The sequence below is a fragment of the Pteropus vampyrus genome, unplaced genomic scaffold (assembly GCF_000151845.1).
Source record: "Pteropus vampyrus isolate Shadow unplaced genomic scaffold, Pvam_2.0 Scaffold14, whole genome shotgun sequence".
NCBI classification, from domain to species: domain Eukaryota; kingdom Metazoa; phylum Chordata; class Mammalia; order Chiroptera; family Pteropodidae; genus Pteropus; species Pteropus vampyrus.
In genome coordinates this window covers 14,507,893-14,534,551 of record NW_011888795.1, presented here as the reverse complement: position 1 = coordinate 14,534,551, position 26,659 = coordinate 14,507,893, and the positions used below count along the sequence as shown (strand labels likewise).

General features: G+C 36.1%; 1 long non-coding RNA gene across 4 annotated transcripts in view; it reads left to right on the top strand.

Moving 5' to 3' along the window:
- Positions 1 to 26,659, top strand: part of LOC105307623 — a 239,164-nt gene extending 212,505 nt beyond the window's left edge. For all 4 annotated transcript variants that reach the window (XR_002778370.1, XR_002778363.1, XR_002778366.1 and 1 more), the window contains one exon: positions 26,493 to 26,659. This is a non-coding gene — a long non-coding RNA (uncharacterized LOC105307623). The remainder of the gene's footprint in view (positions 1 to 26,492) is intronic.

Sequence of the window (26,659 nt, the reverse complement as noted above, 5' to 3'; positions counted from 1 at the left end):
CGCCACCACCACTTACCTGTCTTTGCATCTAGACCTATAACTAGACTCGAGTCCCATTAGGTCCCTAATGGTGAGGTTCATCATGTGACCAGTGAGAAGGTACATCATCTTCCAAAAGAACTACTTGAGTTTTCTAATTTATGCACACAGAAATCAAAGGAACGTGTGTGAGGAAAGATACAAGGGTGTGGGATATTGGTAGAATGAACATAAAGTTAGATCGGCCTGAATTTATTAACATGGGCTCACTAGGCAAAAATTCTGCATTTAATGTTGTATGTAGCTCAGGGAGTTAGAATGGGCTCTAACAGTTTCTTTTGTTGGTTGACTAAAACATGAATCAAAAGATGACCTGCTGGGAGTGAATTGAAAATGCTAGACATACCTTGGTTTAATGTGGAGAAAGGGATTCAAAAGCTTAAGGAGACTGAAATGTTAGAGTAGATTTGTCATTTAAGGTGTACTTATTATCACTGGGAGGATATGGAAGAAATATTTTTTATCAATATTGTGAAAAATAAATTTATGAGTGGAGCCCCAGCATCCTTAAAAAAGCTCTGTGATCACCCTTCTCATAGAGCAGATCTCACAGTGGGAACTTCAGTCCCTGAATTGAGAAACCTAAAAACAATGGGAATAATTGGATCCCAGAGTGGTCTGGGCCAAGTGGTGGCACCAACTGCCCAAGGCAAGGTGGAAGAGGTTACCGTAATGAGCAGAAGAGTCAAAACAGCAATCAGAATTGTCTGCCTCAAGCAGAATTATGGCATTGACTAATTGATCATGGTGTTCCTAGAAATGAAATAGATAAGAAGGCTACAAAATTCTTACTTGATCTGTATAATCAGAAAAATTCTAGGTCAAGTGAACAAATCTAACCTAAATAAAAAATCAGAGAGTCATGGCTCCTCAATCAATTCCTAGACTCGAGCCAGTTTGGAAACTCAGAACCTGTTGAATGAAAGGGAAGCAGAGTCCCTTGAGGTAGGACTCCAGTACATTACCCAAAACTTATACTGCTAATCTTTCTCTCAGCCTTCCACAAAGAGAACTACATTTACCAGGGAAATGGTATATTGAGGAAAATAAAATAATCAGACCTTTCAGAGACTGTTGGACACAGGCTCTAAATCGACATTAATTCCAGGAGACTGAAAACATTACTATAGCTCACCAGTCAGAGTAGGAGCTTATGGAGATCAGATAATCAATGGAACTTTAGCTCAGGTCCATCATACAGTGGGCCCAGTGGATCCCTGAACATATCTTGTGGTTATTTCCCCAGCCAGTTCTAGGATACATAATTGAAATAGACATACTGAGTAGCTGGCAGAATTCCCACATTGGTCCCCTGACCTACGGAATAAGGGCAACCAAGGTGGGAAAGGCCAAATGGAAACCCTTAGAACTGCTCCTATCTAACGTAACAGTAAATCAAAAGCAGTACTACATTCCTGGGGGAATGAGATTAGTGCCACAATCAAGGACTAGAAGGATGCAGAGATGGTGATTCCCACCATATCTCCACTCAACTCTTCCATTTGGCCTGTGCAAAGGACAGATGAATTTTGGAGAGTGACAATGGATTATTGAAAGTTTAACCATGTGGTGATTCCACTTGCAGCTGTTGTACCAGATGTGGTTTCACTGCTTGAGCAAATTAACACTCTCCTGGGTACCTGGTGTACAGCTATTGACCTGACGAATGCTTTTTTCTCCAAAAGCAGCTAGCTTTCAGCTGGCATTTCCCTTCCACAAGATATCACTCTGCTCCATTACAATGATGACATCATGATGATTGGACATAGTAAGCAACAAGTACCAACTACTCTAGACTTATTGGTAAAGCATTTGTACATCAGAGAGTGAGAAATAAATCTGACTAAAATTCATGGACCTTCTACTTCAGTGAAATTTCTAGGGCTCCACTGATGTGGGCCATGTAGAGATATCCCTTCTAGGTGAAGGATAAGTTATTGCATCTGCTCCCTCTTACACAGCTTCAAAAGAGGCACAGTGCTTATTAGGCCTCTTTGAATTTTGGAGGCAAGTTTCCTCATTTGGATGTGGTACTACAGCCCATATATCAAGTGACTCAAAAAACAGCTAGTTTTGAGTGGAGTCCAGAACAAGAGAAAGCTCTACAATAAGTCCAGGCTGCTGTGCAAGCTTCTTTACGACTTGAGCTATGTGATCCAGAAGATTCAAGACTGCCACCCAGCCACTAGGGGCTTCTTATGCTTCTGAATCAACAGGCAAAGTGACATGCCTTGGTTTAATATAGAGGAAGAGATTCAAAGAAGGGAGGCAAAGACAAAGGAATATAAAGGCAAAGAACAGATTTAAAGGCAAAGAAGGGAGTTACTGTATTGTCTAGGGTGATTGATTCTGACTACCAAGGGGAAATTGGACTGCTGCTCCACAATGGAGGTAGGGAAGTCGGTATTTTGAATGCAGGAGATGTTCTAGGGCATCTTTTAGTATTATCATGCCCTGTGACTAAAGTCAGTCCAAGTAGAACTCAGTGCATCAACCCATGCCAGGTAGGACTACTAATGGCCCAGATCCTTCAGAAATGAAGGTTTGAGTCACAGCTAAAGAACCATGATCAAATGAGGTGCTTGGTGAAGACAAAGGGAATGGGTAGTGGAAGAGGAAGTTATAAATACCAGCTATGACCATGGGATTAGTTATAGAAACGAAGACTATAATTTTCATAAATATTTTCTCCTTATTTTGCCATAAATACATTTGTGTATTTGTATCATATTATGACCTTATTATTGTCTTTATTTGGATATTAAATATGGTTTATAGGTGCCAAGTTGGCAAGGGACAGACTTGTGATACTTAATTTTTCATGTCAAGTTGACTGGCCATGAGTGCCCAGATTAAACATTATTTCTAGATATGTTGGTTAGAGTGTGGGTGACATCATCCAATCTATTGGTTATGTTTCTCTTGAGAATCTTGACTAATATATAGCTGATCTTGACTATGAACTCGTGTAATATGCATCATTTTCCCCATACAATCGATGTTAAATTCTGGAACGCTTATTATGTCCTTTCCATTAACCTTTCGGGAGTTCCTCCCCATGGATTTGAGGATGAAATCTTGCCCAAATACAAGGCAATTTAAGAATACCCAGCAACTCACTACATAGTATATATGAGTGTTTAAAATAAACTGCTCTTTAAAATGAAAAAAGAAGGGCGATACTGGACAAAGTGACTCTTGCCACTTGGTAGTAGGGGCCAGAGAAGACAAGGGAAAAACCAAACAGGAAGATTAAAATTCTTTGTCCAGTGAGGCAATGCCTTGTACCCATGCTTAATTACAAAAGGAAATTAGGAACAAATGCATGTATATTACTGCATATATTAATGCAGAGTTTAATTAGTTTAGAGTAAATTAATGGCTGCTTGCAATATTTCTAGCAATTTGTTATAAGCTGTGTAATTTTAAATTGGTTTCTTGAAAATGCTGGATTAAACATTTTAATTCATACATTGCTTTAGGAATTGATTTGGGGATAATAAAATATAATGAAATGTTTTACCTCAATGGATGTAAGTTCTATTTTCGCTGCAATTTTTTTTTAACTTGAATGCAAATAATGAGTATACTACTCGGATATTTAGAAGAGCTATAACTATTTATAAGTTACTCATCTCTCTCTTCATTGGGCAAACTACAGCTATTTTAAAATTCTATTTTCTTGAAACAGTAGAGAACAAGGAAAATCCTCTAGGCCTTTGCTCTTTTCTCCCCCAAAAAATTATATGTAAAATTGAAAGGCAAGGAAGTATAAAAATCTGTCAACTTAGCAAAGGAATAATTATAAAAAACTAATATTTATAAAATGCTATAAAATTATCATAAAAAACTAATTATTATAAAAAATCAGGACACTTGCATTTGGGCCACTAGAAGTTCCATGAATTCTCAGCTAGTTTGTGACTAGCTGAGATTACATGTGACTGATTGTCAAATGGAAATATGTCAGTTATTTTATCTGATATGAAAATTAACTGCAATTAATTCTGGAAAAATAAAAAATAGTTATACTTCTAAGATAGCCAAGAAAAATAAAGCAAAGGTATTTATTAGCATATTATTTTTAGATTTGCAAATAGTATTTCCCTGCTCTGACAGGAAAATAATGTACCTGGGAGAATTTTAAACAAAAGGAGATCTGGGAATATATATGAAACCAAGTGTTTATCTCATGGAAATTTGAATGGTATTAAACTCCTCTCCCTTCTGTGCTAGCTGGATGTTTATTTCCTGTTGGCTTTCTTCTTTTCAACTAAAGTTTTCAGCTTTCAGGAATAACGTCGCCCACAATCTCCCACTCTTTGGGGGGAAACTTTGCTATTATTTTCTTTTGTACCTGATTAGGCAGCAACAAAACCTAAAAAAGAATTCTTGAATAGGTTATAACCCAAATATTCAGAATTTATGCCCAAATTACTAGTCATATTACTATTGGCAAAGCAATGTATTTTTTTCCTCAAACCTCTATTTTTTCCCTCTGTGATTATCTTACATTTTATGGATTCCTTTCTGATATCCTCGTGCCAATTCTTTTCTTTCACTATCAACCAGAAAGCTTATTCTGAGAAAAGCTTTTTCTAAATCTATCACCCTTCTGCTTATTCTCATTGAAGTTTGTACTTCTATTGTAGAGCTAATCACATTACATATCATAAGTTTTTACACATGAATTTGATTCTCCCATTAGACCGTGAGCTCTTTGAAAGGAAGGACTGTATTTTGTTCATCCTTGTAGTTCTTTATAGGTTTATTATGTTCATGCATGCAGTAGGTATTGAACATGTGTTAGCTTATTTAGACTTAGGTGTAAATGACTAATAAAAGTCATTCCCTCCGCTCCTCCCGCCCGCCCCCCCCGCCCCGCCCCCTGCTCCACACACACATACACACACACACACTGGTAATACATTTTAACAAGTAGGTATAGATTTGGTCTTGGGGACTTGGGGCATTAATAAATAGGACAACTAGGTCTTCTTTTCTTACTTTGCTTTTAATCAGAGGAGCCATTTGGGCACATCTAAAATCATATTACAAAGAACATCTTCCTCTTCAGACTACTTCTAAAGACATCTATGGATTCTAGATTTTTAAATTTCCACTCTCAGTTTCCAGCAGTTTTAGTCCTAGTTATTAGCTGGAAACGAAGAGACCTTTTGGGAGTGAGGGTGGGTTGGATCTTCTTTTGCTTTTTTTTTATTTGTACTTTTTCCCTGTTTTTACAAATAGTTTTTCCAGTGCTATTTAAAGTCCATTGCCACACTTTTATGGTTGCAGGAAAGGTAATATTAACATAATTTTATTTTTTTAAATAATTGAAATTCAGAGCTTCAGAGTTGCTTGAATTAATTAAGACTGAAAAACCAGATTTTTATATCCCTACTCTTTATTCTTCAAATTCTGTACTCTTTCATCCTATAACAACTTTATATCATCTTAGGATATTTTCTGAGTAAGCTTAGAGGTCAAGTACATAGTATCAGACACTATAGAATGATCTGGTTCAATAACTTTTTATCATGTGGATCCTATAGCATTTAAAATCTAAGAGATGTTCATGTTCACCAACAGACTAAGGTCTACTCATCTGAGTTTAAATAGTTTATTAATTTAATTCATTTGTCAATACAACTGATCTCTTTAGGTATAGTGACTAAAATAATAATCTGTAGGAGCAAAGATGGCCACATTAAATTTTGCCTTAATCTATAGAACCATTTTATATGCTTAATACTAGATACATATACATGACAACAATTAAATTGGACGATCTGTGACATGTACCTTCTGAGACATCTGTCATCAATGACTAACTTGAATTTCCAAGACCAATTATTAAGAAGCTATTAATAACTCCTGTACTTCTGTTGTTCTTATAATTTAGGTATCACCATGTTCTACGATAGGCTTAATTCAATCTTAGAAAATGGAGATTGTTAAGAGATTAATATATATGACACAACAAAACATTCTTCATTTGTATATAGAAAAACATTACAGTATCTAAAAGAGATAAATAAATCAAAAGATATCAGCCACAGTAAAAAGATTAGCACCTAAGCCCAATATGGGAGTGTCTACTTTCTATCTTACTAAAATCAAGATCTTCTAAAAAATAGAACATAGCACTTGTTCCTCTTTTGCAGTCAGAAATCTGATGCCGATATTCAGATGTAGACTCTGAACCTTGCTTAACTCAGCCAACCAACCATACCTATTTTGAGACTCTCCAACCTGGCCAAGACACTGATAACCAAACTTTTTAGGTAGTGACTGCCCATACCACCCATACTCTTACCTCTAGGATCTTGTCTTGAGCATGATTATTCCATTTTGCTTTCTGGTAATAACTTTACTCACAGTTTGATTTTTTTCCCCTACCCAGTTTGCTTCATTTTGGAGTACAAAAATGGTAGTTTTAAATTTCTCTTCTGTTCTAGGCATTTGACTTTGATCCCTTCTGGCCAATCCTATGGCATTCTCCCTCTACATTATTTAGAAATCTTTTGATTGCATTAAATGAAAGCCTGATTTGGACTAGCATGAAGTAAAACAAAGTGCATCCAAGACTGAAGAGTAATTAGTACAGGGATGTAAATTGCCACCGACATTTGTTCTCTTGTCTCTGCTTATCTTTTCACGTCTACTTCTTTCTTCTCTCATGTTTCAGACTTGATATCTCTGTTTTTAAGTTGCCATGACAGGAAGTTGTTTCTCTATTCATTTCCCAGGAATTCATCACTTCTTTTCTACCAAACAGCTAAAATAAGCAGGACTCTCTTGGATCGATTTCAGATTCCCAGAGAAGAATGATTTGCTCAGTGTGGGTCAGAGCCTACCCCATGGGCAATGAAATATAATCAGGGTTGGAGGTCACACTATTCTATCAGGGAAAGCCCAATAGTAACCATGTGGATAATGATGGATTTGTTGGGTTGGAGGTGTTAACCTAAAAAGAAAAGACCCAAGTGAGAAGCAACAAGCATTTATTTGACATTTAAAAAAAAAAAGATATTCGGGAAGCACTGATTCAGGCAGAAGCCCAAATAGTGTTCCAACTAGGAGACAAAGGCAAGGGATATTTATGAGAAAGGGAAGGGGAACAATTTCATCAATAAAAGGAAGGCATTTCTATTGGTGCAGATAATCTAACATAGTGATGTTAATTCTAAAGGATGTTTTTAAATTTTCAGTCCTGTAGCCATCTTCCCCTTAGCCCTAATATCTGCTTTCTTGTTATCTTTGCAAACAGTTCTTTGGAACAGTGTTGCTTTGGGCCCAGTTCAAAGGTTATTTTGCCCTGTTTTAACATTTCAAAGGTTTGAGGAGTAAGACAGGCAAGGCAGTTCTTCCGGCATGACAACTCTAGCTCCATTTTAAAGTGGCTCTGTTTATTATCTTTTACAGGGGATAGTTAGTAGTTTCCAGAAAAAATAAGATGGTTTCCAGGGGAGATTTTGTGCCTTATACAATAGCCCTCCAAAACACTTTTCTCTCAACTCAGATAATTTTTTTCAAAAATCATACATCTTTTCAGCCTGTGCTAAAAGTGACTAAAATTTAAATGGTTTGATGCTACTTTGTTTTAAATCTTAGCTAAATAAGATTTTTAACATCTATCTTGTCTTTTGAAAGCGAAATATTATTTTTTCTGTCTTCAGCTTTCATAATTAGCTCAAAAACATGCCTTTCTCGGTTAGCATTTCTCTCTTTTAGACAGAAAAACAAAACTCAAGTTTCATGGCTGTCTCTCTCTCCCTCTGCTTTACCATCTCCTCTTACTTGAGGAAAAATTCTAAATAAACCTGGTGGTCATTCCTGGCGTCAACTTTGCCACTGTCTCCTCACATAAGGGTCACAGCCTATCACAATTACACCATCACTCTGCTCATTTCCTTCCTTCTAATGAATGTTTCATTATCACAAAGAGAATATATTATATGAAATCTACACTTTATAATTTGGCATTTTGCTAAAGATTACACTTACACTGGGCCTTGGTCATACCAGGGGTTCTTTCCTTTGATCTTGTATTCTTCAGTAGGCCTTGCCCTTTCCTTTTTAGAAAACTATTGTCTGATGATAAAATTTTAGTCACTCTCCAGTTGCCTTCCACAGATCATTAGGTGAAACAGAAGTAGCAACACAGCCACAAAACACTAATTTAATGATTGTCAATGGACTCTAGTTAAAAGATCTTAACTTGAATTATGATTAGAAGCATGAAAATATTAAGCAACATTTCAAACACTCATGGACAATTGTACAGTTGGCTGTCATAATTAATAAGCATAGAATTAATTATTAGAATTTTCAAGCTATAAACTCTTGATAAATCAAAGGCAGTCTTCAGGCATGTTAACCTCCTGATTTGTTTTGGTACAGTGGTTCCTCATTCTAGCTGTATATAAGAAATAACTGGGACAATATGTAAAACACAGATTCTTAAACTCTACCTAAGACCTAGTGAATGAGAATCTTCGAGGGAGGGATTTTAATGCTCCCCAGGTCTTGATGGTTAGCTAAACTGGAAATCATCAATTCTGTTACAGCTAAACTTTTTTCTTTAAGTAAATTCCAGGAAGTCATTTTACTCACAGATGCGCCAGAGAAGAATTCAACTTCACTGATAAGCCCAGAGAGAGTTACTCCTCTGTGAATCTCTATAATCCCAGCCCCAGTTGTTCTGCCCTCCTCATTTTTCCTGGTTTCCACCTGACACCTTTTCAGAAACTCTTTCTAGAGTCAGGCCTACCTCGGCATGATTGAGAACAAAGAGAATGTTCCTCTCCACACCCAGAGTCTGGGAAAGATTTGAGAGGATAGAGCCATTCTCTACTTGGCTGCAGAGTAGCCGGAAGTGGAGATGAGAAGAGCACTGAGTGGCAGAGGCTGCCCGTCTCCTGGACTCTTGGGCTTTGTCTTGAGCCAGAACTGGTTGCTCTCTGTAGCTTCAGCCTCATCCCACTCCTTAAGACCAGTTTGATCTTGGACATGAACATTGATGGAACTTTAACCCAACCAGTCACATCATATCCAGCCAGGCCCTAACAGTGTGATCTGACTCTGATAATCAGGTTTCAGACTCTCTCTACATCTCAAAGTCTCTCTTGGCAACTTAGCTGAAACTCCAGTCTTTCTAGATCACATTTTTCAAAGTCTGGTATGGGAAATCCTTCACCAGAGTCTTCTGAGGTACCTATCAAAAATATAGATTATGAGCCTGTATCCAGATCCACTGAGTCAGAATATCTGGGGCTGGAGTCTAACAAGTGCCTTTGAAAATAAGTGGTCAGTCAAGACTTTGTTTTGGAGAATCTCACAGATTCTTTAATCTAAAAGTCCTAGAATTCCATACATCTCTCTGTAGCTTGTATTTCTAGTCATTTTCATTATTATTATCATTATGACTTTTGGGTGTAAATGGTATAACACAATATTTGTACATTATTTTTTTCAGCAGAGGCATTTGTAATATAACACCTTAAATTTGGCTGTATATTTGGAGTATATTATGCATATAAAATTTTTGGTTGCAGGACTTTCTTATATCCTAATTAAAAATATGTTTTATATTGCATTCTGGGAAACTTTAATCATATTATTAACCATACCTATCCAGAAACATTACAAAATGCAACTCACTCTATGAAGGGCACTGAATTATTATTATTGTTCTTCTTATTATTATAATTATTTATTATCTCCATTAAGAGCAATTAATATTATATATTACTACTAATAATTTAAATGACTATAATAATAATAATAGCAACATCTGGAATTTTCAAGGCATCTTTTCTTTAAAGGGCCCAAGTATGATGGAAAAAAATGAGATAAGTTTTAAAAATTGTTTCCTATGTGTCTTTCTAGTTACTTAGTTATATGAAATATATATTTACCTACATGCTACCTATGTGGTGAAGGAATTGTTCTTTCAAACATGAATACAAATTAGGAAATTAGGATAAGTGCTTTGTTTTATATCAGACCAAATAGCTGTAAAATACCTTCACAAGCACTACTAAGAACAAATGAAGTTATATTATTGTGAAATAATTGGATCTGGCTTCAGCAACCTTCATTTACTTAGATATTTAAGTTATATAGCAAAGCTAAAATTTCGGCAAAATATTCTTTGCACCAAGGCTGACATGAGTTAGTATTGGTAAATCATAATGACCATTCAATTATAAGGTACAAATTAGAAATGATTTATTCAGAGGTTTTAAATCTGGGAAAGGCTTTTATACTCTGACTATATGTAAAGGATATTTCTGTTTTGTATGAATGCTAATTACTAAAAATTATGACTCACTTACACTGCCATTGAATTGTCTAGAGAAACTCACATAAAATTTCTTACCTAAATAAGGGTGCTAGGGTAGCATGCACCAATACCAAGAGTGAATAAAGCTAATTTTTTTCAAATAATGGTATTTTTATAAAGGAAGATGGTGAGATTCTTCAAAAAATCTGTCTGATGAACTTGATAGTGATAATGTTTTACCTATGCCACAAACTAACTTCTTTGCAGCTGGATTACATTTCTTCTATTTATATACATTACAGTATTTTGTAGATGTAACATGTAGGGCTATAAATAAATATATGTAGTCATATATATGCAGTATTTTTCTGTCTTTGAGATAATGTTTATTTGAATATCTAAGATCTTTTGCAATAGAATTTTCTTTAGTCATATAGATTCAAGACCCTCTCTGTGACCTGCATTTACCATATTCAATGTTTTAATTAAAGAGGAAGGATTTAAAAGAAGAGAGTTCCAGAAAAACCTGATTTATGTTCAAAGGTTAGCAGATGCACTGTGCAAATGCATCAAGGCTGAAAGACTATGGACATTACCCCTGTAATGTCAAACCATCTGTCCCTGGCAGTGGCTCTACTGGAGGCCTCTTCATTTATGTATCTATTCAGTCCTCAATACTATTGGCATCTACCATGTGCAAGCTACTGTGTTGGGTGCAAGTTTTAAAAAAATCAAGTAAACAGTTGTCCCTTCAAAAAGCACATTGACGAGAAGGAGAGACACATAATTGATACTTCAGGACCACATAGAACCTGTGATACAGCATCATGATTGAGAATGGATTTCAGAATCAGACTGTTTGAATCTCACTCTATTATTAACTAACAGTGTGACCTTATAGGAAAGTTAATCTCTTTCCTCAGTTTCATCACCTGTAAAATGGAGATGTCTATCCTCATAGTTTATTGTGAAAATTAAATAATTTAATATATGACACATATATTAACATGGTTGGACCATATTAATTAGGTTGAGTCATACAAAATTGATGTTTTGTGGTCAAAAACTGTTGAATAAACAATACACAAAAAGTTCTAATCATGAAACATTAAAAGTTGGACATCGTCAAATATAAATACTTCTACTCATTAAAAAATGCCATTATGAGTGTGAAAAACAAGCTACAGATTGAGGAAAAATGTCAACAGAAGTAAGGCACCACTGATAGCCTTGAAATAGAGTCAAAAATTCCATATGGTTGACCTTCCAGGAGCAGGCAGAGACACTATACCATGTAATGTGGCTTCCCTCGCCCCAGGGCAAAAGGTCAATTTTGGAAGGAGTCCCAAGTCAAGCATGCAGTGGCAGCCTCTGCATCAGAAGAAACAGAGTCCTTTAGTTTGTGCTCAGATTGTGGTGATAGCTTGTCTTTTCACACGCAGCCTGATGGTCATCCTGTTGTAGCAATTTGGGTGGTAAAAGATTTGCCAGCATCTTGATTCTAATCAGGGAGCAGGTGTTCACTTTGGACATTACCTGAGCGATCCAACACTTGATCACTTGATCCGCAGCTATGATTTTGTTCCCATAGTTCTCGGCCCACAAAAGGGGTCTTTTTTTTTTTTTTTTTTTTTTTTAAAGAGTCTTTCTAACCTGCCAGTCTTAGTTTTCCAAGTGGTAGATGAAATAGTGAGGTTACTGACAACAAAATAAGAGTCAGTAAAAATATAACCAAGTTCTTCAAGGATACAATTGTCTAGATTTCTGAGAATGGCTTTGTGTTTCACCCACTGCGGGGGCCACAATCTTCTGCCCAATTCCATTTTCAGTTCTGCATAGCTGGTGCTGAAGCTGAACAGTCAGGTAGGCCAGTGGCGGCCGTCAGGTTTTAGCTTAGCTAAACCATAACTGAGCTAGGCCCAAGCTTTAAGAAAAATTTCTTCCCACAAAGAGATACCTGCCACTTTTTCATGCAAAGCCAAAATATCACTGGTATCATTTCTATTTGGCCAGGAAGCGTGTTGGCCCCTCCCCACCTTGTTTATTGTTGAGTCTGAGTTCAACACCACCAAAACGGGGCTGTCAGTCTGGAATTGTACAGCCTCCATTTGTGAGACATTTGGTTGTTGGCTGTCCAGAAAAGCTCAGAGGCAAGCTAATAGCTGCTTTTCCAAAGGAATTTCTGGTGGCCATATCAGAGAACCTCCACATGGAAGCTGTTGTCTTTGTCAGTGACTCCAATGGTGAAATCATTAGTCACAGAGACTTTTTGCTCAAAGAGGTCCCATGGCCATGGGTCCCCAAAGTTGGAACATGAGCCACAACTCACTGGACAGTTTCCCACTTAGCCTCTTACATAGCCTCTTAGCCCTTTTTTAAAAAAAGGTAAATTTGCAGGTCAGCTGACATGAAAGAACAAGGAGAATGTCCAGATGAGGCATGTGCTGGCTACAGTACCCAAAGAGTACAATAAGGGGCTAGGCTTTCTTTTGGATGGTGGACAGTTTTTCCTTGACTCCCAGAAGGACTGAGCATCATAAATCTACCCACAATGTTTCAAGAAACTTTATTTGGTGAGTGTGTCCCCAAATATTGTTTTGTTGATATCAGCCCTCCTATCCCCTCTTTGCCCTTCTACCCCTATCTGCTGGTGGAGGTCAGGGCTTTGTGACTGGGGCTTTGATTCTCTAACTAATGGGGCATTATCTGAATGAAAGTGTTGGGTTGGGTCACTAGTGCTAAATTCTGGTTCATCCACTGGTGCCAAAAGGCAGGAAGTTTAGGTACCTCTGGAGGAGTACCTCACCACAAATGGTGGGTTGGAAAGCCCATATGTATATGCCATACTGCTACTTCTCAACATGTCATTCTTCCTAAAAAGGAGGATTCCCTCTGGCACTTATGGGGTAGTAAAGCACATAACATTAACCCCCTACATTCAGATGTATAAGCAAAGAAAAACAGTGTATCAAAAGGCCCCAGTCATAAAGATACTTTAGCTTCTCTTCCCCACTGTGAACCCTGCCCAAACCCCATTTGCTGGGTGTCTGGGTCTAGTAGGATAGTAACTCAGTTTCCTGTCTCTCACAGAGTTAAAATAGTTTGAGTCCCACCCCTCCCAATCTTTGAGCCATTTTTAAAAATTATCTAGTAGGTCAAATTCATCAACATTGTAAATCCAATCAAGAACAGAAATAATTATCAGTACCTCATCTGTGGTTTCCCATATGCTATGCCCCACCCCCCAATTTTATATGTTGAAGCCTCTTTTTTTTTTCCTACACATAGCAATCTTTTTTATTGTTAAATACATATTGAAATCTTAATTCCTAGTCCCCCTTAATGTGATAGGGCTTTATAGGGGTAACCACATTAAAGTCAGGTTATTTAGATAAGCTTTAATCCAATATGACTGATGTCCTTGAAAAGAGGGGAAATTTGAACACAGGGACACACAGAGATAATATAAAGAGACACAGGGAGAAGATAACCATCTACAAGCCAAGGAGAAGGGACTAGAACAGATCTTTTCCTCATAGTCCTCAAAAGAAATAACCCTGCCAAAACCTTCATTTTGTGCTTAAAGCCTCCACAACAATATGAGATAACATGCTTCTGTTTAAGCCATCCAGCTTGCAGTACTTTGTTACAGCAGCTCTTGCAGACTAATACACCATGGGAATTTGACTTCCTCCAGAAAATCTCTCCAAGAGGGTGAAACTTTCCTTATAGTAGCCAAGACACACTGCAGAATAATCCTTGAGACCTTTCACTATTATCGCTAACTGAATCTAAGATTGACATAATAAACTGTAGGAGGGAATTGAGCCTGCAGGGACACTCTTTTTAATCAGTATTACATTCCCCAGCCTCCACATCACCCAAGGGAACCAGCTGAATTTCTAGTAAGTCAACTGTTTTCTGCCCCAAATGGTCAAAAAATTTTCCTTTTTTTATTCTCAGTGCAGGCATATGTCTCTACAGCTGTTATCTAAAAAAGGGAGAAAGCTTCCTACAATGGTGTACATCAGAGTAACAGAGAACTGCCCCCTCCCAGAGGAGGGCTAGCAATGACTGGCGCAGCTGTCACTGAACTTACTTTCTGGTGCTCCTCCTGTACCACTTCCCTATTTCTGTCTCATTAACAGGCCGTAAAGTGGAGGACTATTTATTGCCCATTTGACTATACATTTTGTTCAATGTTTTCTACTGATTTACATTAACTTTTTCTATATCTCATTAACTGGCTCACAAGGCCTTCATCCTTCCTATTTTCAGAAAGCTAAGTCTTTGTCAGCATTTTATCTTTGTGACCCTCCAAATATTTTAGGCTCCTATTTTATGGGATTGTTAAGTGGCCTTATCTTCAGTTTTTGCAGCTATGCCTTGTTGATCTTCCATATTTTAATCATGCAGTGTTCAGTTGGATTTGTTTTTGTTGGTACCTGCAAGCAGACATTTTGCTTTGAGCATGACTTTGATGGTATGATGGATGTGTAAGCACAATCTCTTTGTATGTAATTTTGCCCTTGATCATTATTTGTAATTCTCTATGCATCACAGCCTTACTTGACTCTTGATTATACAGACGTGTTGATTATATTCCTTTGTAATTAAAATCTTTGGTTGGATATGTTAATCTCATTATCAAAGAGTTCTTCTAAAGTAAATATATAATATTCACTTTGATACTATTAGTCCCTTCTATATATTATTGTTCATCTTATGTTTCCTTCAACATCAGATGCTTTGACATAATTTGTAGCTAATTTCCATTATATTTCTTTTCCCAGCCCTATGATGACAAATGACAAGCAGTATTTTGTGTGTGTGTGTGTGTGTGTGTGTGTGTGTGTGTGCAAGCGTGCACATGGGTGTATGTGTGTTTTAACTGCATAGCTATCATATGTATACCAATATATGTTATAGTGGGGAACAGAATTTACCTATCAGGTGGGTCATTTTTGATAGTGAATCAAGATACTAATAGGTCACAGTTATGGGCTATTTCTTGCCAGCTTTGAGATCATCTGTTAGCTTCTAAATTAATCAAGCTTTTACATTAATTTTTAAGTTTTACATTAATCAAAATTTTAATTTTGAGATAATTATACATGCACGTGTAATTGTGTACCTTTTGCCCAGTTTCCCTCAATGGTAACATTTCTCGGAGAGATGGTTCAATATCACAACTAGGACCTTGAAATGTATGCAATCAACATGCAGAACAGTTCCATCACCATAAGGATCCCTCATGTTGCCTTTTATATCCATATCTCCCTGCTTGCTGTCCTTCTTCTGTGTCCTGACCCCTGGTAACCATAATCAGTTCTTTTTATTACTTCAAGAATGTTATATGAATGGAATCATGAAGTACATAACCTTTTGAGATTGCCTTTTTTTTTACTAAGCGTAATTTTCTTAAAATTCATCCAACTTGTGCATGTATCAATAGTTTGTTCCTTTTTATTGCTGAGTAATATTCCATGGTATGGATATAGTCCACCTTATTTAACCAGTTACTCTTTGAATGATAGCTGGGTTATTTCCAGTTTGAGGTTATTATGAATAAAGCTACTATGAATTTTCATGCACAGATTTGCATTAAAATGGACCTGAGTTTGTGTTTCATTCAGATATGACTAGGCCAACAGATCAGGAGATATTGTCATTGAAAAGATAGTTTATTACTTAGCGTTTCCAAGAGGAAAGCATACCATGCCGTGCAGGGTTACATAAGAAAACACTAAGGTCAGTGGCAGGCAGAGAGAGAAAAAGCAGAGAAACTACAGGAAGGCCTTTATCATTGTTTTCAAGGGAACCAGGTTAAAATTGGCTACTTTACAAATTTCACTAGGCTCCAGGGTGCAGAGCCTGCCTAATGCCTGGCCCTAGGGTGATTAGAGCAGGAAAACAGTGTTTCAGAAGTGTAAAAGCAGCCATAAGCAGGCAGGCAGGCAGGTAGGAGATTTGGGTTTTGGATTGTTTCTTTGGCATATGAAAGGCAGGCTCCTGGGAGAGTGCATTGCTAACTCTAGGTACAGACCTTTACCAATCACCAGAGGAGAGGCCCATCCCTAGTCAGCAAGGCCCCAGATGTCTAACCAGCAGATACAGAAACTAGAAACCGTGGTTAATATAAAGTTATTTTTGATGTGAACTTAAGTTTTCATTTCTTTAGGTTAAATGCCCAGGAATGCAATTGCTGGATTATATGTTAGTTGCATGTTAAGGTTTAAAGGAAACTGCCGAACTATTTTCCAAAGAGGCCGAATGATTTTATGTTACTACCAGAAAATGTAGATATAAGAAACACATTGTTACTTGTGTTATTAACATTCTAGACTTTTATGTGTCACAATAATGCATTTTTTATTGAGTGAACACAATCTGCAATACATGGTGCTGGGAAGTATAAAAGATCCAAAGGTAAACAGGAAAATGACTTTGCTCTAGAAACCTTCATCCCCAGTGGAAGCAAACCTGTAAATGGTGAACAAGAAAGACTAAAAATAGGTGGTACATGAGAGTTCAACTGATGTGCAGTATAGGTAAGTAGAAGACGCCATTGATTTTGGAGGTGTCAACAGGAGGCCTGATGTAGGTAGTAATTTCTGAGTCGTCATTTGAAGAGAGAGTAAAATTGAAAAAAAGTGTAAACAAAACAAAACAAAAAATAGAAAGACATCCAGCATTAAAAATATTCTGTGTTCTAGTAGCACCAGAGGTGCTCTGATAGAGTGTGGAGGGATGGACCCAGCAGTTAAAGTGAGAAACAGACTTGAATAAAGATACTGAGCAAACTCGAATGACCTATAAAAGAGCCGGACCTCACTTGGAAGCTCATGAGAAGTCACTGAATTTGGAGAGGACAGATACCACTTGATTTGCATTTTAAGATATTGACGAAGTTATATTGATAAGTCGTGAGATCAAAAATGGAGAGATTTGAGAAGTTATACATTGTGACAGTTTAGGTGAGAGATCCTGAAAGCATGAACTAGCTCTTTGTGTCATTGTGATACTTTCTTTCATTTTTTAAAGTCAACAAATAATGCATGTTTCTTGCAAGCAAGTCAGACAATAAAAGAAAGAAAGAAACAAAAATCAATCATAATCTCCTTACTCAGAAATAACTATAATGAACATTTGGTAATATTTTATTATGATTTATAATCTATGTGTATATATGCATGTATATGTAATTTTGAGCACATATTAGTTATATGTAATGTTTAGTTTTTATCTACTATATATTATACCTTTTTTTTTTAGGTTTATAAATGTATATATTCAGAATCGCTTGAAATTATTTCCATTGTTTAGAAATACCACAACCTAATTAAACCCTCACCACTAAAGAATATTTAGGTAGATTTTTTTGTTTGACTTTTTGCTATTCCTAGCAGTGCTCTTTTTTTTCAAGCACTTTCCAGCTATGAAATCAAATACTAGATTCAGTATCCATGGTTTTTCTCTCTTGCTCATGCCCATGGAAAAAGGAGTGAGGCCTCCAGGTAAGACATCTTGAGATGCTGAAGACCACTTTCTACTGGCATTACCTATCAGGTAGGCTTGCCCTACCTCTCAAACCCAGAAAATAGTATGGGTTAGGTTGAATTAGAGACAAATATATTTGTTATTTTCTGGCTGCTACAAGGTCTACTCAAGGTCTTTTACCCCATGTTGAGTTCCCCAAACGAGACCGTACATTAAATTAATCAGGGTTCTTTCTGTAAATGAAGGTACTAAAAAGCAAACCATGAAATATTGTGATTCAGTAGGTCTGTAGTTGAGTTAGGAAACTATATAGTTCTCACTCTTCCTCATGTAATTTGATATATAGCCAAGATAAAAACCATGATTCTGGTCCTCTCTTTCCACCCTTTTATTGTCACATCTCCCTCCACTGGCTATGAGTTTGCTGAAGTGGTGACAGAATACTTCATACTAAGCTAGAGTTGAGTGACATTGGTTTGATGTGCTCCTTCATGGAAGGTTTGGTGTCTTCAGCTGAAAGGGAACCAGACTCTTGATGACCACAGACAGGTTGAGGGCAGAGATAGTTTTGAGAAGAAAAGTTTTTATTAAAATCTTTAAATTTGGGAGTTGTGTTCAACAAATATCCTACCAGGTGTTGCTCTGTTTTCCAAAAATTATTTGCTGATCTCTCTAATTGGATGATGAAGACTTTGAAATCTCTCCCAAGAAGGGAGTAAAAATGGACATCTGGGTGTACATGAGTATTTCTTTTCATGTTTTATACCAGTGGGATTGATAGCGTGATCCTGAAGGAAGACAAGATGGAAGCATCTCAGAGTAGGGGCAATAGGGACCAGACAGGAGGGCTCAGGTTGCTGAGGACAGATTTTGCCTACTGGGTTCTTTTTGCAGATAGGCTCTCAGATACTGTATAAAGGATATTGACCTAAAGATCATATAAGAAAGTCTGCAGAAGTGTGATCTCCATACCATCAACAGAGGCTGTGCCACCACTGGACACTGGATAGAGATCCAGGGAGTGTGTCTTCTCTCCATGCTTGACTTTTTCAGTCATACTTGCGAGCTCAGAGCGGAGATGTGTGCTCCTCACTCATGACTCTTGTATAGGCTCCCATGAGGATGAAAGTATTCAGTAGATATTGCCTCCTTGGGTCTCTGTGAAACTGAGCCACGTTTGCTCCATAATTCTGGCTTTGCTTGCCTGAGGAAACACCTTCTCCTTTATGGCCTAGAACCAGCTCCAGCCTTATTGGTTTTATTACGGGGGCTGATATTTCCCTCTGTATGCAAAGGAGAGAACAGAGCTTGCAGCTCCAGCTACATACTTCTCTATAAACCTCTAGAAAATTGCTTCATGTAGGTTAATTTTCTTAGGCTCCAAAGAAAAATGCTAGCATTGTACCAACACTTACTGACACATAGAAAGTGTCAGAGTAAAATAAAATGGTTAGTTACACTTTAAAGAATGGAGATGGATCTACAGTATCAATCTTAATCTCATAAAATCTGTGTGTCAATAATGTGGCATAAGAAACAAAGTTATTGCAAAAAAGGATGTTGTTACAAGAGAGGATCGATATGTTCTGTTTGGGAAATCAACACTATGACTTCACCTCATCATTTATAATGTATTAGCTAAAAGGTCTAAACTGTCTCAGTCAGGAGACACGTCTTGAATTCTCTTCATGAACATTTGAAGTGATGTAAGTAATGATAGCAACATTCATTTATTACCTACTATGTCTGAGTATTTTGCTTAAGTCACTCTCATTTAATATTCCCCATTTTACAGATGGAAAGTTCTCAAAGAGAACCTCTTGTCAAAGTCAACACTAATCAAAAGATGTTTCCTGGGGCCTCTGTATTTGCCCACCTGCCAACATGGAGTCCTGTGGTTCATTCATTCACTTAGGCCAGGTTTTTCAAGGCTTGCCCTTGGTGTGGCTGCAGCTGTATTGCTTTCTCTTATTCTTCTCTTCTTTCTCTCTGTTTTGTGTGAGACTCGCTGACAATGTCTGAAGCAGGTCAGTCAGCTCCCACAGACCTGATCATCATGACTTGTTGGTGGTGGTTGGAGAGGTGAATGGTGGGTTCAAAATAAGAAAAAAAGAAAAAAGTAGATACTGAGGAACAAAGGTTGATTTGAAAAATCTGAGTGCTCACAAAGAGATGTGTGTTTACAGAGTAAAACTGAATGAATTTACACCAGGATGGTTCTATTCTCAGCACCTGCCTGTTGTACTCTTTTCAGCTAAATGAAACATACAAAGTAGTATCTTAATGACATTTTGAAGATATGTAAAAACAAACTATAAAGAAAAAATAAATTTACTTTCATTTCTTCCATCCAGAGAGCACCACTCTTAATGCTTTGGCATATATCCTGAAAGAAAGAGAGCAAGAGCAAGAATGAGAGAGAGAGAGAGAGAGAGAGAGAGAGAGAGAGCGAGCGCACCAAGTAGAAATAAAATGAAAATATTTCATAAAATAGAGACCATAGATTACACAATAATTATCTTTTTTTCAGTTATGAGCATTTTTTCATGTCATCATCCTTTGAAAATCTCTTAATGATCTAATATTCCATTGCATGAGCAAAATTAATTTAATGATTGCTTTATTTGGGAACATTTGCATTATTTCAAACCTTTTCTTTTATAAATAATAATTCAATGGACATCCTTGAATATGTATTCTCATCTACATCTTGAACTATTATAAGTAGAATTCTAGGCTTTTAAATACGGCTTATTTTATTTTATTTTTTTTTATAACTCTTGTTATATGTTATCAAATGGCTTTCCAAAAATTTGGTGCTAATTAATATTTCTAACAGCAGTATCAGCAGTGTTTAAAAGAATGATTAACTTACATATTATTTTTTAAAAGATTGACAAGTGTGAAAGCCATTATATAATAGTTTTATATTTTGTTTCTTTAATTACTGAGGTTGAACATTGTCCAAATGTTTATTAGCAATTATGCCTCTTTTGTAAATTACCTGTCCAAGTCTGAAGTCACTTTCATAATAGATTTTCTTTTCATTGACTCTTTGGATGGCAATTTTTTTTTTTTTTGCCAATTTATAATTTGTCTCTTAAGAAATTTTTAAGGTATATTAAAAAGCTAAATGTAAAATAAAGAGAACCAAGAATACTGGGTGAATTTTGAACTGCTATGAGATAGTGGAAAATTGTTTAAGTATAAAAGTGATAAAAGAAATAATAAAGAGGAAGAGCAACTAAATATAAACCATTTGCTTTTCAAAATAATTTTAAAATATAGTATGTTACAAGCAATTATGGACCAAACATAAATACAATTACCATTTTTGAAAAACAAATAATATTAAGTTATTTTCCAAAGTTATACCAGTTTATATTCCCATGAAATAGTTGTAATAGTGAATCAATTACATATGCAAGAGTGTTCATAGCAGTGTGACTTGCAATAGTCAAAAACTGAAAAAAAAAGTTTCCTATATCAATTAAATGGGGGAATAGAGAAATTTTCATTTTCATGTCCAAAGACACAATAGATCAGTGAAAATGAATGAGCTAGAACTGCACACGTCATCATGTGTGAATCCCATAAATATGTAAAATAAAAGAAAGCAACACACACAGAATACAGTGCGACTCCATTTATGTGAAGTTTATGCAAAACTAAACAGGAAACTACTGGGGATACACATATATGTTATAAAACTATAAAGAAAGACAAATAAAGGACAAATACAATACACTATTGTTTAAACTGCTGTTTCTCAACCCTGGCTGCACATTAGAAGTAACTGGGGAGCTTTTAAAAAAGTATGGATGCCCAGGACCCAACCAGAACAATTGAATTAGAATCACTTTATTCAGTGGCTTAGCTAAGACTTACAGTAAACAAATACTTAGTGCATCGCTGAAGAAATTAGGGTCATCCTTTCTCAGTACCTCAAGATCTTTGCTTCTGCAATTATTCTTTCTCTCTTATAGCATTAACTTCCTCCTCACTCTTGGGTTACTCTCTTTGGGTTTGCACATACCTTAATATTAACCATCTTAAAAGTAACAATAAAACGAAGAAATAAAAAACAGTCTCCTGAAATGATATCTTCCTCTGTCTATCTACTAACCTATTTTTTTCTCTCTGGTTTTATAGATATTGTCCCGAAAACAATTATATATATCTCCTCTTTCTAATTCCTTGTTTTCATGTCCTCTCAGCCCACTTCTCAGGCTCATATCTGCAGAACGGTTTCAAAACAGCTTTCATTAAAATCGGCAGCAAGGACCACCATCCTATCAGACCCCTATAGTCAATTCTTTAACTTCAACATGTTCAACCTCTCACTGGCCATTTGACACAGTTGTCACATCCTCCTGATTTTCCTTCTGCCTCACTGTCACTTCTTGTACTGGATTCTTCCTCCTCCTGACCTCGAAATGTTGGCGACACCCACAGCTTAGTCCTTGGCCCTGTTCTTTAAGTATCCTGTTTTTTATCCAAAGACACTATGAGATATTTCACTAGATGTAATTCTGGGCTCAGTTAAGATCTTAATTTCCTTAGATGAGCTCATCCTGTCCTATGCCTTTAAATATTATTAATATGTTTTTAGCTCTAATCATTTATCTTCAACTCTGATGTCTCTTCTGAACTTAGACTAAAATATCCAACTGCCTATTCCTCAAATATACCCATAAAAACTAGTACAGACAGTCCCAGACTTAAGATGATGGAACTTAGGATTTTATGATTTTATGATGACATGAAAGTGATATTCATTCAGTAGAAATTGTACTTCAAATTTTGAATTTTGATCTTTTCCTGAGCTAGTGATGTGTGGTATGATGCTGGGCAGCAGCAGTGAGCCACAGCTCCCAGTCAGCTACCTGATCACGAAGGTAAACAACCCAAACGCTACAGTATAGTAGTAAGTGCATTTTTTCACTTAAAATATATTTAACTTTCAATGAGTTTATCAGGCTTATAGCCTCATCATAAATCAAGGAACATCTGTATTTGATTTCAACTGCAAACTAATTTCTACCATTTACCCAGCTGCTTAGGACAAACAACAGTGACAATCAGTTTATCAGCAAGTTTTCTAGATGAGCTTTCAAATTATGAAATAAACCAATCACTTCTACCATATCTACTGCTACTATCTTAATGTAAGACATGGCGAGGCTAATGCAACAGTCTCCTAACTGTGCTTTCTGTTTCTACTCTTAATCTCCTTTTAGTCATCCTAAAGTAGCTTGACAAGATCTGGTCATTGCTTATGCCTCTGTCACCTTGGTTATGAGACTTCAGACCCCCTCCCCTTCTTCCATCCCTTGGAAATGCCTGGTCCCTTGAATCTCAATGTCAGAGTGCCAGCTCTTCTTTCTGCATAGAATACTTTCCTGTTAGATTCTGCCTTAGCTGGCTCTTATCTGTGAATCAATCAATTCTTAGCTCATATGCTGCCTCTTCCTCAAAGGACCTGTCCTTATTCCAACTCATAGCCTGTTTGCCCCAACCCACCCTCACACTCACTCTTTATCACATTAACCTGTTTTCTATGTTTATTAAATATCAGTATGTAAGGTTATTTAATTTATTTATGTATATAGTCTCTTCCCTGTCATATTAGATTATCAGCTCCAAAAAGGGGGGACATTGTATTAATCTCTGCTGTATCCTCAATATTAGTACAGTGCCTGAAAATTGGTAGGGTCATGATAAATATTTGGAATGGATAAATAAATAATAAGTCAAACCAAACTTTCTACTCTTTAACATATGAGTGTCTGTGTTTTATGTTTCTGCTAGATAAGTTTTTCAATTTTATTTACGAATCTTGATCATTACATAAAACGATAGTCACAGTTCATTTCCTGAATATTAAAAAATTTGATTTGCTCCAATATTATTTCTTTACAAAAAAAAAAAAAAACCCCGTAACCAAGGAAATGTTCATAAAACAATTTCTCCCATCTCTGAGACCACACCTCTCAACAGTTCTCTGTTTCTGGTTTTTACCCCAAACCCCCACTTGTGTATTTCCTGGCACACTGGACTACTAGATGTTTGTCATTCACTTATCACTCTTGCTACACTCACACTTTCCTAATTCCCCTAAGTGTTACTCTTTTTCTTCATCATCCTTCATGACTTTTGCATGCTCGGTATAAACATGTATTCTTTTAGCATCTCCCTAAGATTTGAAAATAAGGACACATCGTCAGAAGCATTTTTCTTTCTCTCCTATTTGACTTTCCAGGCTTTACTTGCCTGGACACATCTTTTGAAAGAAAGCTTCAGAGGTTAATATTGACAGTTTGAACCAGATGGCCAGGAGACACTTTGAAATATTTCACTAGTTGTAATTCTGGGCTCAGTCAAGATCTTGATTAACAGCATTGTTCTTATTTATTGCGCAAATGCCATTATGTGGTGTTATGTTGATTATGCATTACACATGTGTAGTTCATTTGAGTATAACTTGAGCAAAATACAGAATGTTATTTTAAAACATAAATGTACCTAATTTAAATGTTCCTGAAGTGAATTAAGTGGCAATTTTGTGCTGTTCTTAAGAGAAAGGATTTACACCTACACTGTAAATTATAAAGCAAGCTTCAGTGTTCTTAGCACCCACTTCATGCTGTTTCTGTTAAAAATTCCCAGAAAGGCCACTTAGAATATACTAGCAATTAAGTGAGTTACAGTACATCCTAAAGGATTTTATAATACCACAAGGAAATAAAAATAAAACACAAACTATATATTTAAATTATATATTTATATATTTTAAAAATGTCATTTCAAAAATTAAAATTAGGACCCATCTGATGGTTCATTCTTCTTATCGACGTAGGATTTCAGCCTCCACTCCCCATTGAGCACTTCACAAGGCAGCATTTAATAATTCAAACTGTCTTTTTCTGGATGACTGAACACAAAATGTCAAAAGACCAAATGTCACCCTCAACTCAAGTATTTGTGATATTTGCAAAAAAAAAAAAAAAAAATTAAGGTGTCACTAAGCTAAAATGTGATTATATTATCATGAAAATAAAAATATTACTGCAACTAATTACATCAGAAGAGATATATTATTTTTGCTCTTTTGTAATAAAGTAGAAATGATATAGAATAAAGCTTTACGGTTTACTATAGAATCATAGGAAAGAAATCATTCCTCTAAAATCATCTTCCATCTCCCTGGCCTGCAGACCTTTTCCAAATGTTGAAATCCTACTCAGGTTTTTAGGCCATTATCAATGAGGCTTCAAGACTCGTTGCCCACTGCGATTGACAACTTCCGGATTTACCCTATTTTTAAACAGCACTTTTATCTTCTTTTCTTTTGTTATTAACCATAATGTGTCCATATTATCCATTATCTGATGGGACCCTTCAGGGCAGGGAATGTAGTTTTATTTTGGCATTAAATTCACCACCATAGAACTGTAGTAGGTGTTTCCTGGAACCTGGATGGGATTAGGTTATCTCTGGGCAGGTATTCTGCTCACCTCCAGCTATCTCTGAAGAAGGACCACAGCACCTTTTCTTCCTCTCCATGCTAGTTCTTAGTACTGCATCTAGATACTTCCTAAATTATTTGGCTTAAATCAATCCATGCTAGTAGACTTATGAAAACAGTGCTTGTACCTCTAGGTAGAGTAGATTGGGAGTTTGCATCTTCCGAAATCTCTCATCTCTTGATATGTCTCTTAAATGTATAGATTCATTTTACCTTTTTTTTTCCTCTCTATGCTTTTATTTATTTGTTGAATAAACCAGGATGTTTGCCTTGTCGAGTTTCCCACAATTTGGATTTTCTGATTGTATCTCCATGGTATTTCTTAATATATTTTTGTCTCCTATATTGCCTATAAATTAAGTAGTTAATTCTAGAAACTTGACTAAATTTATATTTGAGATTTTGGCAAAAATACTTGTTAGGTGATATTGTGTACTTCCAGCGGGGGCACATCATAACATATAATTCTCATTTTTTATATGTGATGTTACGAGCCATTGATTGGAACCAGTATTTCATTAGGGTTTGTAAAATATTAATATTATAATTCTATTATTCTATCTTTACTTATTTAGTTGAAATATTTAAGAAAAACTTCTCTTATCTACTATGTGGTTATAGGGAAGGTAGGAAAAATATTTTAAAATTTCTTTTTATTTACTGGTCGTCAAAATAGTGATTTAATTTCATAGAGTCTTTCAAACTATGTGGTTATAGGGAAGGTAGGAAAAATATTTAAAAATGTCTTTTTATTTACTGGTTATCAAAATAGTGATTTAATTCCATAGAGTCTTTCAAAAATGACCAACGATTTATTTCTTAATATTATAATAAATTCATGCTTTAGATATATTGGATATGCATCAATGCATCACAACTGTTATTCCACTAATGCTCAAATGTCCTCTCTTTGGCCAGTGTAAGCTTCTTTAGTTGGCTCCTGAATATTTTTGACATGATCACACTAGACATCTTGCTTACTCTTGCATCATGATTGTAATATTATGACTTATAATAAGAAATATATATTTGATCTTCCTCCCATTTCTGACAGAGCTTGAAATTTCCTAAGTAATGAGAGCTATAAAGGTGTCTTTTGTTATGTTAATGAGATTATTTTTGTAATGCCCTTAGGTCACTGAAGAATGGGAGCTGGTCACCAGAGGAGCAACTGTGATTAGAGGGTTGAACTTTCAGGGAAGAGGAGCTAAAGATTGAGTTCAGTAACCATTGGTCAATGATTTAATCAATTATACCTGTATAATGAAGCCTCCTAAAAACCCAAAAGGAGAGAGTTCAGA